Source organism: Mus pahari, chromosome 15 (assembly GCF_900095145.1).
Source record: "Mus pahari chromosome 15, PAHARI_EIJ_v1.1, whole genome shotgun sequence".
Taxonomy (NCBI): domain Eukaryota; kingdom Metazoa; phylum Chordata; class Mammalia; order Rodentia; family Muridae; genus Mus; species Mus pahari.
This window is the reverse complement of record NC_034604.1, coordinates 54,517,306-54,530,196: the sequence shown is the minus strand read 5'-3', so window position 1 is coordinate 54,530,196 and position 12,891 is coordinate 54,517,306. Positions and strand designations below refer to the sequence as shown.

Here is a 12,891-nt window from a genome sequence, read left to right as displayed (position 1 = left end):
AGACAGGGTTTCTCTGTGTAGCCCTGGCTGTCCTGAAACTCACTGTAGACCAGGTTGGCCTTGAACTCAGAAATCCACCTGCCTCTGCCTCCCAAATGTTGGAATTAAAGACATGTGCCACCACCACTGCCCAGCACAGCCAGTGCTCTTAAGTGCTGAGCCATCTCTCCAGGCCTCCTCTGTATTTTCTTGCCTGTGTTTTCAATGCACTTTCTAGGAGCCCCAAGACTTCCCCTGGTGGTACAGGAACCCTTAATCTCACAGTCGAAGGGCTAAGATGCAGGCTGCATAGGGTGTGAGAGTCACTGTGAGGACCAGAGCTCAGTATTGTCACTGTTCTTCCTACTCAGGGAAAGCTCTTCTCCCTTGAACAGCCCCATTCCTGGTAGACAATGTAGCCATATCCTCTGGGTGGCCCAGGGCAATTCTGGGAAGAGAGATGAAGGTGCCCAGGGAGACAGCTGCCAAGAATGGGTGGGACAGTTTCCATGAGGAAGATCACCAAGAAACCCCAGACGGAAACCAAATGTGTTTTCTAGGTCCTGAGAGGATATGTGGAACAATGGTGATAGATGGGGGAGGCTGTGTTGGAAAAGGGTTTCTTGACATCCTTAAACAAAGCTGAGTCTATAGGTTTGACTTTTGTTTCTCTGAAGGATGTTTATGTAATTTCCCGAAGGCAAGATCCAGAGCTCTGTGAAGTTGTCAGGCCTGTTGTTTATACATCCAGCTTTGGAGCTGGGCAAGACTTCCATTAGGGAATCTCCCCATCTGACTTGGAGACTGTGGGATGGGGCTGTCAGAACTTGGGATAGAATGGGGTCCTCTTGGCCTTGCCACCCTCAGATCTCTGATTTGTTGGCGGCAGCAAGGGGCAAGGGTAGGTGGAGGGGGCTGTGCTTTGGGAACTCATTGCTGCTAAGGGCTGGGGAAGGTTAAGTTGGTGTTCAACAAGGTGGGCAAAAGGCTGGATAGTGTCTTGCGAGAGATCACCCTGTCCAGATGCTGGGCCTAGCTGTGTGCCGCCTACCCAGCAGCTAGGAACTATGAGTCACACTCAGTGGGGGGCACAGAGTCACAGGCCATTGTAAGTCCTGATTCATTCTGTTCTCCCAGTCTTACAGGGATGACTAGGCCCTGGGCCGGATTGTGCTGTGGGTGAAGGGCTCCGTAGCTACAAATATGAGAGTCCTAGAGGGCCTGCCTGTGAACATCTTCCCCTGTTCCTTGTCTCCTGTCTATGGGGCACTCTGGTCATGCCCCACATGTTCTCCCCGTACAGGGGTTTGTGAGCCCCTGACATTCTATGTCGCATTTCGAAGGAACTTCTGTACACTGCTTCTCCCCCCAACCCCTTAAATGAAAAAATGTAAATCTATTTTATGTGTATTGGTGCTTTGCTTGCATGTATGTCTGTGCACCATATGCATGCCTGGTATTTGTGGAATGCAGAAGAGGGTGTCAGATCCACTGGAACTAAAGCTAGGGATAGTTGTGAGCCACTGTGTGGGTGCCAAGAACTGAATCTGGGTCCTCTACAGGAGCAAATGCTTTTAATCTCTAAGCCATCTCTCTAGGCTTTAATTTCTAAGCTACCTCTGTTGTGTTTCTTTAAAAAAAAAAAAAAAAAGGAAAGAGAAAAAGATTATTTTATGAATGTGGATGTTTTATCTGTATATACATGTATCTGAACACCAGTAAAGGTCATCTGATCTTACGAAGATACAGTTATAGATGGTCGTGAGCCACTACGTGGGCACTGAGAGTTGAACTCAGGTTCCCTGAAAGAGCAGCTAGTGCTTTTAACCGCTGAGCTGTCTCCGGCCCTCTGTACTGTGTTTAAGAAAGAGTCCCGTCAGTTTGTCAGATTGAGAGAGTGATAGGTATTCCTGTGATGAGTAAGGCCCTATGCACAGGGCCATGTCAGACTGATATTTCAAGTCCGGTCAAAGAGACTTGCCAGTTTTGAAGCCAGCTCCTCTCCTTAGGATTTGTATGACCTTGGTGACTTTGAGTTTCAGGTTCCTCGTGTATAAAATGGCAAATACAAGGATGTTTATCTGTTCAGTCTGAATGTGCATGTGGGGGACTCCCCCATCACCTGCTATAGAACTGTCACTTGAGAAGGGTTAGGTGCATGGCTGTCCTTGCTCTGGTCCGAGGTTTGGCTCTGGGTCCCTATCCCCAGGCTCACCTGGCTCTGGGGAGCTACAGGGCCAGGTTGTAGAGCTGCCATGGGTAGGCAGTACGCGTAGCCCTCTGCCTTCTGGGACTCTCAGACCAGGCACTCCCATGCTTTGTCCTGAGGCAGGCTTATGTAACAACCTAGCCTGGCCAGGCAGGACAGGATTCTCAATCTCATTTTGTCCCCCATTGTGTCTTCCTCTCCCTTCCCCCACGGAGCTGTTGTTGGCCGGCTTCCTCAAGCTGCAGGTCTGAAATCGGACCCCTGCTATTCTCCCACCAATTGATTTAGTCTGATTGATTTAGTCTGCAGGCCTGTGAGGCGGGCAGCCCCTCCCACTACTCAGAGCCTATGCTTGCTTTGCCGGCTGGCAGGCACCTTGGATTTTTGAGGAAATGTTGGTTACTAGACGTCATGGGCTCCTGGTGTGACCTGCCAGCCTGTAGGGCCAAGAGGCTCCTGTTCCCTGTGGTCCCAGTTCTGTATCTATACCTTTCCTAAGCATCCCTCCCACCCTCAACACATCACTTCTCAGCCCAACCCAGGCAGCCATCCTGGTACAGAGAAGCTGTCTTCCTACCTGGTCTCCACAGTGCTGGTCACACCTCCTGTGCTGAACTCTTGAGCGAACTCCACACTGTGCCCTTCGCCCTTTTCTAGAGAACAGAGGTTAGAGGCTGGCGGGCCACATCTGCCCGATGGGCAGATTTTGTTTGCTCCATGCCAGATATCGAGCTAGTAGTCAGTAGGAGATTTTACACTATAAAATACTTCTGGCTTTGCCAGGAAAAAACGGATCTTCAAGCTGGACATAGTGGTATATATGTGCTGTTAATCCCAGAATTTGGGAGGCAGAGGTAGCATCAGGAGTTGAGCCAGCCTTGGTTATTTGAGTCCCTGTGTCACAGCTTACGCTGTTCCCATTAGAAGATTGAACACCTCAAGCCTGCATTCTCCAGTGGCTTCTGCCTGTCACTTCATGTGCTTCATAATTCTTTTTTTTTTTTTTTTTGGCTTTTTGAGACAGGGTTTCTCTGTGTACCTCTGGCTGTCCTGGAACTCACTCTGTAGACCAGGCTGGCCTCGAACTCAGAAATCTGCCTGCCTCTGCCTCTGCTGGGATTAAAGGCGTGCGCCACCATGCCCGGCTGTGCTTCATGATTCTTTACCACAGAGGCATCGGAGTTTGCCACCCTGTCCTTAGGGCAGGGGCTGCGCTCTCTCCTGCTTGGTAATGTGCTGCCTGTCTGTCTCCTGTGGCTCTTCCTGGGCAGCAAGGGTGTGCTGGGGAAGTGCTTAGGCTCAGGACTGTGCATGCAGAAGGAGTATAGTAAGTATTCCCTGTGGGAATGAAGGTCCCTTGGCAACCAGCCTGCCCTGGGCCCTGGGGGTCTCCCTCCAGACAGGCTCGAGCTGGTGCTTATTTGTTTGTTTGTTTGATTGATTGATTGATTGATGGATTGATTGTTTGTTTGTTTTGAGATAGGGTCTCACTAGGTAGCCCAGGCTGCCCTCGAACTCAGAGTGATCTTTTTGACATGCCTTCCCAGTAGTTATAAGCATGGACCATGTCTGACTTTCTGATGTAGGGAGCAACCTCTGAGAGTGCTACCTCGCACTGTCACAGCACACAGTGAGAGCCTTTTCCTTGCAGTGGTCCATCACATGCTCACAGAAGCTTGTGGGGTTCAACAGTTCTCAGCTGTACCATGTATAGGTCTGTCCCTGTGCATCCTGGGGCGAAGGGGAGGGAGGAAACCAGTGTGCACAGCTCTGGTATTTACATCACTAGGCTCTCCTGGTTGTTCATGCTGCTTTATTTAACCTTCAACTCCTGTCTGTCTGTCTGTCTAGTCAAGGTTTATTGGACTTGTTTTTTCTTTATTTTTTTTTTTTAAAGATTTATTTATTTATTTACTAGTGCACTGTCACTATCTTCAGACACACTAGAAGAGGGCATTGGATCCCATTATAGACAGTTGTGAGCCACCGTGTGGTTGCTGAGAATTGAACTCAGGACATTTGGAAGAGCAACCAGTACTCTTAACCTCTGAGCCATCTCTCCAGCCCTCTGGTTTTGTTTGTTTGTTTGTTTTTGTTTTTTTCTGAGATAAGTTCTTGATTGTATAGCCCAGGATAGCCTAGAACTTGCTGTATAGATCAGGCTGGGCTTGAACTCACAGAGATCCACTTGCCTCTGTTCCAAAGAACTGGGATTAAGGTGTGGGCCTCCATGCCAATGAAGATTGCACATTTTGGAAGTGGTCTTTGCTAATAAGTCACCATTATTCTGTGGATACGAAAACTCTGGGAAACTTACAGAAACTGCCTATAGATTTCTGTTCTATGATACAGTCGTTCTCTCCCCAGAATGTCCAGCCATGGATAGCGCTTTGAGGTCAGATTGCATGCTGAGCATTCTCTATGTTGTAGTACACAGAGCCTAGGGTTTGTAGAGGGCCTCAGAGTAACTTTAACAGGAACACCTTCCCTACCCCACCACTGGCTTCTCTTTCACCCTCTGGGCCAGCATGTAGGGCTCCTCCCTGTCTCTGTGGCTCCTCAGGCTTCTTGAGCAACTCTTCAAGGCTAGCACATTAGGCAGGTTTGTGAGGTGGGGTGAAGGCCCAGAGGGTTTCCCTTCAGCATGGACTGGCAGCTCAGGAGACAGGTATGCCAAGAGAGGCGTGCTTTGTCTGCTCCGGAAGGGGAAGACGCTAGCAGCGTGGCTCTTAGCAGGTAAGTACTAGGCCTCTGCTCTCGGGCCTTGTAAGAAATGACTGGTCTATTGAGGTCCGGTGTCACATAGGCTGAGACGTTGAGTACAAGATGGAACAAGCCATTTACAGCTGAGAGAACTGAGCTTCTAAAGGGCGGAGGTGCTCTACTCGTTAGCCTGAGTATATGCAAATCTGGGCTGGAACCTTGGGTCTTCTTGCTCCAAGCTGGGCGTTGCTTCTGTCTTCATCTCCCTCTGCATAGTTAGTGGCAGGCAGGTCACCCAGTGGAGACAATCACCTGATTGAGGAGGAGACTCTGAGGTTGGGGCCTGGAAGGCTGAGCAGGGCCACAGTATCCTGGAGGCATGAACTCGCCTGGGTATGTGAGTGACCCCTTAAATACCCTGCATCCTGTTTCTCGGTTTTCCCTTGCACTGTCTCTGATGGGCCAGCTGTCTCTGTGCCCACTTCTGCCTGGCACTGGCTTTGTGCTTTCCTTTGAGAACAGAGCTAATTTCTGATAGTTTTCCTGCTGACAGAGGAGAAGGACAGACTGGCCCTGGCTTTCCCCTCCACCTGCTGAGAGCATTTGTGGGCTGTGAGGGACTCCTGCCAGTCCAAGTGTCGGGACCTAGAGCTTCTCCCCAGGGCCCCAAAGACTGTAAGCAGAGAGAAATGGAACATAGAATCCAGTGGTCACCACTGGGAATTTGGCCAGAACTGATCACGTGAAAGCCTAGAGATTTCGCTAGGGCCCGGGTGTGGTATCACCCTTCAGGGCTCAGGGACTAGATGTGTAGTCACATTCAACACATTTTTACAAACATCTGCCTCATCTAGGCCTTTTCTAGGAACTGACGCAGTACACAGACTAGACCAAGTCTCTGTTTTCATGTCACACCACCAAGGGGGCAGCACCAGCAAATCAGCAAACACGGGCGGGCGCTGAGTGGTTCCTAGGAGGAGAGTAAAGCTGGCCTGGGGATAGCAGGGGGTGGCTCAGGAGGGAGGAGCACGCCAGGCAGAGGGAGCACCAAGGCAGGGGGTGGGGGAGTCGGGGTAGACATGGACATATGTGAGGAGCAGCAAGGCACCTGGGCAGGCAGGGAGGAAGGGAGGGAGGGAGGGAGGGAGGGTGGGAGGGTGGGAGGGTGGATGGATGGGTGGGAAGGCTTGGGGTGGAGGACTCACCTGCTTAGCTTTTCATGCAGAGGGGGATCATGGACAGGGAAGGGCAGGGGTTATGCAGGATGTCAGGAGGTGACCATCCCTCCCCCCTGCTCCCTATGAATGATGGTGGCTCAGTGGTGGGGGGTGGGGTTGGGGGGGAGGGGGTGCCCTAGGAGTTGCCTCTGGATTTATCCTGCAGAATGAGCTGACAGATTTGCTGAGGGATTAGCTGTGGGGGTGAGAGGAGAGTGTGGCTGGCTGGCAGCACCGGAAGGACATTGTTGACACTAACTGAGAAGACAGGGAGGGCTCAGAACAAGCAGGCTTGGAGAGAGAACTGCGATTTCTGGTCAGTTTTGTTGGGGTGTGGCACACACTGGTGGAATGATACCTGGGGGCCCTGAGAGCTGTCGGGCCGTAAGGTGTGCCCAGCTCCAAGAATCCGCTCCGAGACAAGTGGCTTACCTCCCTCAGTTCTGTCTTCTCTTGGCAGACCTGCCTTACCCTTCCTGCTCTGTCAGGCGTGCCTCATGGGAAGGAGTTTTGGTTTTGGTGGGCCTCAGGGAGCTGGGGGGGGGGGGTGGCTCTGGCTCTCTGCATGGCTTTACCCTCCTGTACAGCAGTGTTGTCCTGGCCTCTAGTTCCCAGAGCAGTAAGGAACATTTGAGGACATAGCATAGTACAGTGGTTAAGAATCTGAGCTTGACTCAGGCAAATGGACAGTGACTACTTCCTCTGCTGCTGGGCAGTTAGACTCTAGGAAAACGAAAGAACCTCTCTGATCCTCTGTTTTCTCACCTGTATAAATGGGCCCACCCTAACTCCTGCTTCATAGGGGGTTACTTTGAAAGTTCCTGATAGATTTGCATGACACCACACTCAGAAGGAGCAGTTAGCAGCAGTGACCCGTGTGGTCCGTCCCGGTGAGAGGTTCTCTGCCTACTGGGTTGTGGGTGCCATGTCGAGTTTTTGAGCAAGAACACAATTACTTGTGGTTTAATGGGGGCAGCTGTAGGTACTGAGACCTGGGATAGTGGGGTTCTGGGGTGTGCTCGGGATTCCCTGAATGGGGAGGCACGATGCTTAAGCAAAGTCCCAGAAGACCCCCTTAACCTTGTCGTCTCCTTTTGTTCTTATGAGTCTTGCTCAGAATCTTAACTTCCTGTGAACTTCTGCCTCAGAGTGAGAACAGGGCTGGCCCTGGCTCTGTACCTTCCCTAGCCGAGAGACTTTGTGGAGTTGGCATGGCAGCACAAGTCTCAGGGAGGAGGGTGGTAATCTTCCTTTTCCTAGAGATTCTTTGTCTCTGCAGTTCAGTGGCCAGCCTTAGGGAAATGTGGGCGGGAGGCTTGGAGGGACAGGTGTCCCTGAGGTGACTTGAAGGGCATTCCAGACATTGAGTTAGGTGTGGTGGTGCATACCTGCAGTGCTAAGTACTCTAGAGGCTGAGGCAGGAGCATCACTATCTTAGGAGAGTCCAAATGTGGGTACCATAGCATTTGAGGTCCACCTACGATATGTAATAAGACCTTGACGCAAAACAAAACAAAACAAAACAAAACAAAACAAAACAAAACAAAAAACAAAGCAAACCAGCCACAAAGCAGTCAGGGCTATAAACAGGGCTGGCTGTGGGGCCGACTGGCCTGACATTGCTCTGCGCACTTGTATGCGGCTGGCCTTGGCTCCTGGTCTGGGTCCAGGCAGGGTGGTGCCTGCTTCAGTGGAGCCATGGAGAGGTTGACTATGAATGGAATGTGGCCCCCTAAGGACCCACACACACTTCACTGGCCTTGGCATGCCAGTTGAACCCTGTGCGTCTGTAAGCCTTTTCTAGCAGTTAAGCTGTGCCAGGACAGCCAAGGACATTTCATAGTCCCTGGGGTGACACTGGCCAGTGCTTCTTCTCTCAGCTTCAGGGGACTTTAGGTATGTGGGTGAAGGCCTGGAGATACTCCAGGCCACTTCTCTTAGTACCCGAGGAAATTGACATCCAGAGAAAGCAAGACACTTGACCAAGATCTCACAGGGCCTTCCCCTTACGTCTGCCACCTCCTTCTGTCCCTGTGTCCCTTGCTCAGACTCCTGGCCTGCTGCCCAGACAGACGTTTCCATCAGCTCCCTTCTGGCTCCCTGCGAGCTTTGTTTGCTCTCCTGTTATCATCATTTTGCCATGCCCCACCAGGCACTCACACGACGTGGTATGTCTGACCTCTTGTCCCCTTCTAGCGTCTGTTAGCTCTGGGACCTCCTAGACTCTGGAACCACACAGCCTGGGTTTGGACCATTCAGCTTTTGTTTGTATGTAGCACAGCGATCCTGGGACTAGCAGCCCACCGGAGCCCCGGCATCCCCTCTGCACAGTGAGATCAACAGAGGCATGAGCATCAGGGCTGCCGGGGGATGATGTCAGTGAGATGACAGGTGCCGTGCTGGGGAGACGTGAGTTCTCCCATGTGCTCATGGCTGTCACGAAAGCCGGTTGGCTTGTTGGCTTGGCAAGTTGAGGGTGTGGTGGACTCAACTCTGCACGGGAAGGCAGAGGAGTGCGCTTGGAGCTTACCATTTCCTGTGTGCCTTTAGGGGAAGTTATATGTCTTTGGGAGTTCGGCTTCCTCCTTCCAGGGATGGGGAAAGAAATCCCTATAATTTTTTTTTCAAAGCCGTCATGTGATATTAAAGCAGTGGTGTGAGGAAGTGTTGCCTGAGTGTGTATATGGTTTTAAAATGGGAGGTGGTAGTTGGTGGCAAGGAGGACACTAACGGTAATGGTGGACAGGTGGCTGGGTGGCAGACTGGCCGGTCTGCAGCATTCTCAGTGCCCACATAGACTCTCCACCCACCTGTTCCCAGCCACTCTGCATTTTAATGTCAATATTATGTATTAGAAAATCTGTGAGGTGAAAAGATAAGTGGCATTTTTTTTTTCAGGACCTGGTGGGGTTAGGGTAACCGGTGGCTAGTGCCACAGTCAGGAACCCAAGACAGGCACCAGTTTGAATGTCAGCTACGTCTTTCCTCCACTGGGAGTTTGAGCAATTACCTTAACCTCTGTGAGCCACAGTCTCCTTCCTCCTCTGTGAAGTTAGACCCAGAAGGTACTGAGGCTAATAAGCAGATGGTCAGCAGAGGGGAAGCAGTAGGGTTCTGGACAGGGTGAGCTGGGCCATTGTGTCTTTTGGGGAACTAGGCGCAGGGAGATGTGTGGGCATGGGGGAGCCACCCTCACCCACAGAGCCTGTGCCACAAGCTGTTCCCACACCTTGCCTCCTTCATCGAGCAGAGCCCTGGGAGTAGTGTATAAGAATCAGCTTCAGCTCTCCTGACCTCGAGAGCCTTTGGGACACTTGGTGACACCCAGAGTTCCCTGATCCATTTCATATGGATCCTGTCTGAAGTAGGTCAGGTGCACCCTTTGTTCTGTCTCTGCTCTCTAGAGAAGCCATGTCTTCCTTCACTGGCCTGTTCTACCCTCTGCTAGCTGTGCCTCCTAGTGACTGTACTGAGCCCCCGGTGTATTGGCAGCAGGCTCTTGTCATGGTGACAAGCTCCAGCAAGTCTGAAGGGACAGACTGCTTTCATGTGGGCCTTCAGGAAATGTCCTCTGTCTCAGCAGGCCCGTGCTGTGCCCACCAGGCCTCTAGGAGATTAGGGGCCTCTGCCAGAATCACTGTAGCCTCTGGCTTTCCTTTGTACTGGCCTTAGGGCCTGCAGGTTTTAGTGTCCCTAGGGCTCAGCCATCTTTTGGGCAGGCTGGCTTTAGGGTGCTCTTCTGCCTCACTGCTGCTCAGGTTTGGTTTTGTTTTTTGTAATCTAGGATGATATCCATCTCTCCATCATCTTCCCTCAGCCTCTCAAGTGCTGGGCCGCAAATGACTTCTTAAGAGGTGGCTAAGGCTGTTCATCCCATGTAGGTGTTTCCAGGGTTTATCTCTAAGTGACAGGGCCCCTGTCATGCTTGCGGTGTGACCTAAGAGACTATAAAGTTAGCCCAGTGTCCATCCTGGTACCCCAAGTATGTGCACACAAGTATACACACACAAGTATGTGCACCCCAAGTATGTGCACACAAGTATATACACACACAAGTATGTGCACCCCAAGTATGTGCACATAAGTATGTGCACCCAAGCATGTGCACCCCAAGTATGTGCACCCCAAGTATGCACACCCAAGCATGTGCACCCCAAGTATGTGCACACAAGTATGTACACCCAAGCATGTACACCCCAAGTATGTGCACACAAGTATGCGCACCCAAGCATGAGCACCCCAAGTATGTGCATGCAAGTATGCGCACACAATCTTACTGTCTTTCTGCTTCCGCTGCCACTCTTGGGCTTGAGCTTCTGCCATTAGGGAAATGCTGTTGTCTTTCTCTTTTTCTTTTTTCTTTCTTTCTTTCTTTCTTTTTTTTTTTTTTTTGTGGGGGGGTGTCTTTTAGAAAGCAAGTCCAAGTCCCTTTGGTGGACATGTCTGACTGTTGGTTGCCATTGAGCTGTGTCCCTGCTGGCCCGACCTTTCCCAGCTTACTATGTAACCAGAGCCAAGTTGCTGCTTCTCTCTGGGCCATGTCCATGTGAAAGCTTTGCAGCTCTAGTGTGTGTACACTCAAAGGGACTCTGACACCCTCCGTGCTTCTGCCAGTCACCTTTCTTCCTCCTCTGTGGGGCGGGACAATGGGAAGGGCCTCTCAGTTCAGCTAGGGCGGGGTCAGGAACCAAATGCCACCGTATGGATACTTTGACTTCCAGATGGTACCAAGACGGGGTATCAGCCTTTCCCCCTCTTCTCAGGACAGGTAGGAAAACTGAGGCTGGGTGGGGAGGTTCCATGGGAAGTCAAGTGTAGCAGGAACTTGGTTACTATACTTGTCGATTGCAAGGTCTCCTGTTCCTCTCTGCTACCTTTCCTGAGAGGGACCAGAGAAGCCAGACACTCCTAGGGTCAGGAACATGCTTTTTTCTTTGTACGGAGGGGGACCTCCAGGTAGGGTCTACTTGCTCTGGGGGGTCCCCGTACTTTGGAAGACCTGGGCGGTCCAGGAGTCCTGGCTGGCTGCCCTGCAAGAGAGTTAAGTGAACAGGAGACTTCCTGGAACAAAGTTGTTGGCTCTGGGCGCCCTAGGGCCATCTCCTTTCCTCCTCTTTTCAAGAAGCGAACTGGGCAGACCAAAATGTCATTTGTCCTGGCTCTCCAATTAGGTGCAGCTGTGTGAAGTGAGTGTAGAGCCCTTGAGAGATGCAGCCAGATGCAGAGCGTCTGAGGAGCCACTGCCTGAACACCTGGTGGCCCTGTCACTCCCACCCTGGTTCCCCTGTCTGTGCTGGCCTTCTTGGCCCTCTTAACGATTGTTCTCAGTTCCCTGCCCTGTCTAGTCTGAATGTGTGTTAATGTGCAGTGTGCGTGTGTGTAGACCCACAGCTGGTGCCTGTGTACAGAAGGCTCCTGAGCCTGGCTTGGGGTTCCGCCTGTCAATAGGAGGAGAAACAGGTTCCATGAGTGTCCTGGCAACATGGGCCATCATAGAGGGGAGTGCTGGCCTGGTGGGTTACTGAGGAGGATGAGAAAGAGAGATGGCTTTGAGGGATGTGAAGGGGAAGGGTTTAGCTCTATAGCCTCCTAGGATAGCTGAGGAGAGGGGCGTCAGCAGCAACACCTGAGGCAGGCAGACTCATGAAGACCTCCTTCAGGGCAGTGGGACCCTGGGGGGCTAAGTTCTAAAGTACTAGCTGAGCACATGTAGCTTTAGTTCCATCAAACCAGAGTTGGGTGTCTTAGTCATTGTTCTATTGCTAAGAAGAGCCACCATGACCAAGGCAACTCTCTATCTATCTATCTATCTATCTATCTATCTATCTATCTATCTATTTATTTTATTTCTCTCTCTCTCTCTCTCTCTCTCTCTCTCTCTCTCTCTCTCTCTCTCTCTTCTTTTTGAGTCAGGACTTCTCTGTGTAGCTCTGGGCTGTCTTGGAACTCTCTCTGTAGACTGGGCTGGCCTCAAACTCAGAGATTATCTGCCTCTGTCTCCTGAGTGCTGGAATTAAAGGTGTGTGCCACCGGCAGCTAAAGGCAGCTCATATAAAGGAAGGTACTTAATGAGGGCTTTGCGTACAGTTTCAGAGCTATGGTAGGGATCATGGCGGCACACATGGCCCTTGAGAAGCAGGGGAGAGCTTTGTATCCTGACCCATGGGTAGCAGGCAGAGACAGGGAGAAAAGGGGGGGGGGAGAGGGAGAGACAGATAGATAGTGAGACAGACACATAGACACTGGGCCTGGCATGGGCTTTTGAAACCTCAAAGTCCACCCCTCAGTGACACACTGCCTCCAATACGGCCACACCTTCTCCAGCAAGAACACTACCTACTCTTAATTCTCTCATACAGTTCCACACCCTGGTAGCTGAACATTCAGATATATTATTAATCTTGAGATTTGTCAGAGAAACAAACAGTTCTACTTTTTTGGGCCAAATTTAAAGCAAGCTTTATTAAATGTTTGTTTGTTTGTTTTTTGTTTTTTTTGAGACAGGGTTTCTCTGTATAGTTCTGGCTGTCCTGGAACTCACTTCGTAGACCAGGCTGGCCTCGAACTCAGAAATCCGCCTGCCTCCGCCTCCCGAGTATTAAATGTTAAGTACTGACCAAGAGGTGGGCTTTGGTCAGGACCATTCCCTAGATTTTCTCAGCCGAAATGGCCCCAAGACCCCGTGTGGCTTTAATAGGAATTGTCCCCATAAATTCACATGTTTGAATGTTTAGCTACAGGGAGTGGCACTATTAGGAGTTGTGGCCTTGCTGGGGGACATGT

General features: G+C 51.1%; 1 protein-coding gene across 3 annotated transcripts in view; it reads left to right on the top strand.

Moving 5' to 3' along the window:
* The window catches only part of Ndst1 (N-deacetylase and N-sulfotransferase 1), a 65,440-nt gene that overhangs the window by 11,121 nt on the left and 41,428 nt on the right, over window positions 1–12,891 (top strand). Inside the window, exon 1 of one of the 3 annotated variants that reach the window (XM_029546778.1) lies at window positions 10,796–10,876. The exons of the other annotated variants lie outside the window; for them this stretch is intronic. The gene's annotated coding sequence lies outside the window, so the exon portion shown is untranslated. Of the gene's footprint in view, window positions 1–10,795; window positions 10,877–12,891 lie in introns of those variants that run through there. 3 annotated transcript variants of the gene reach the window in all.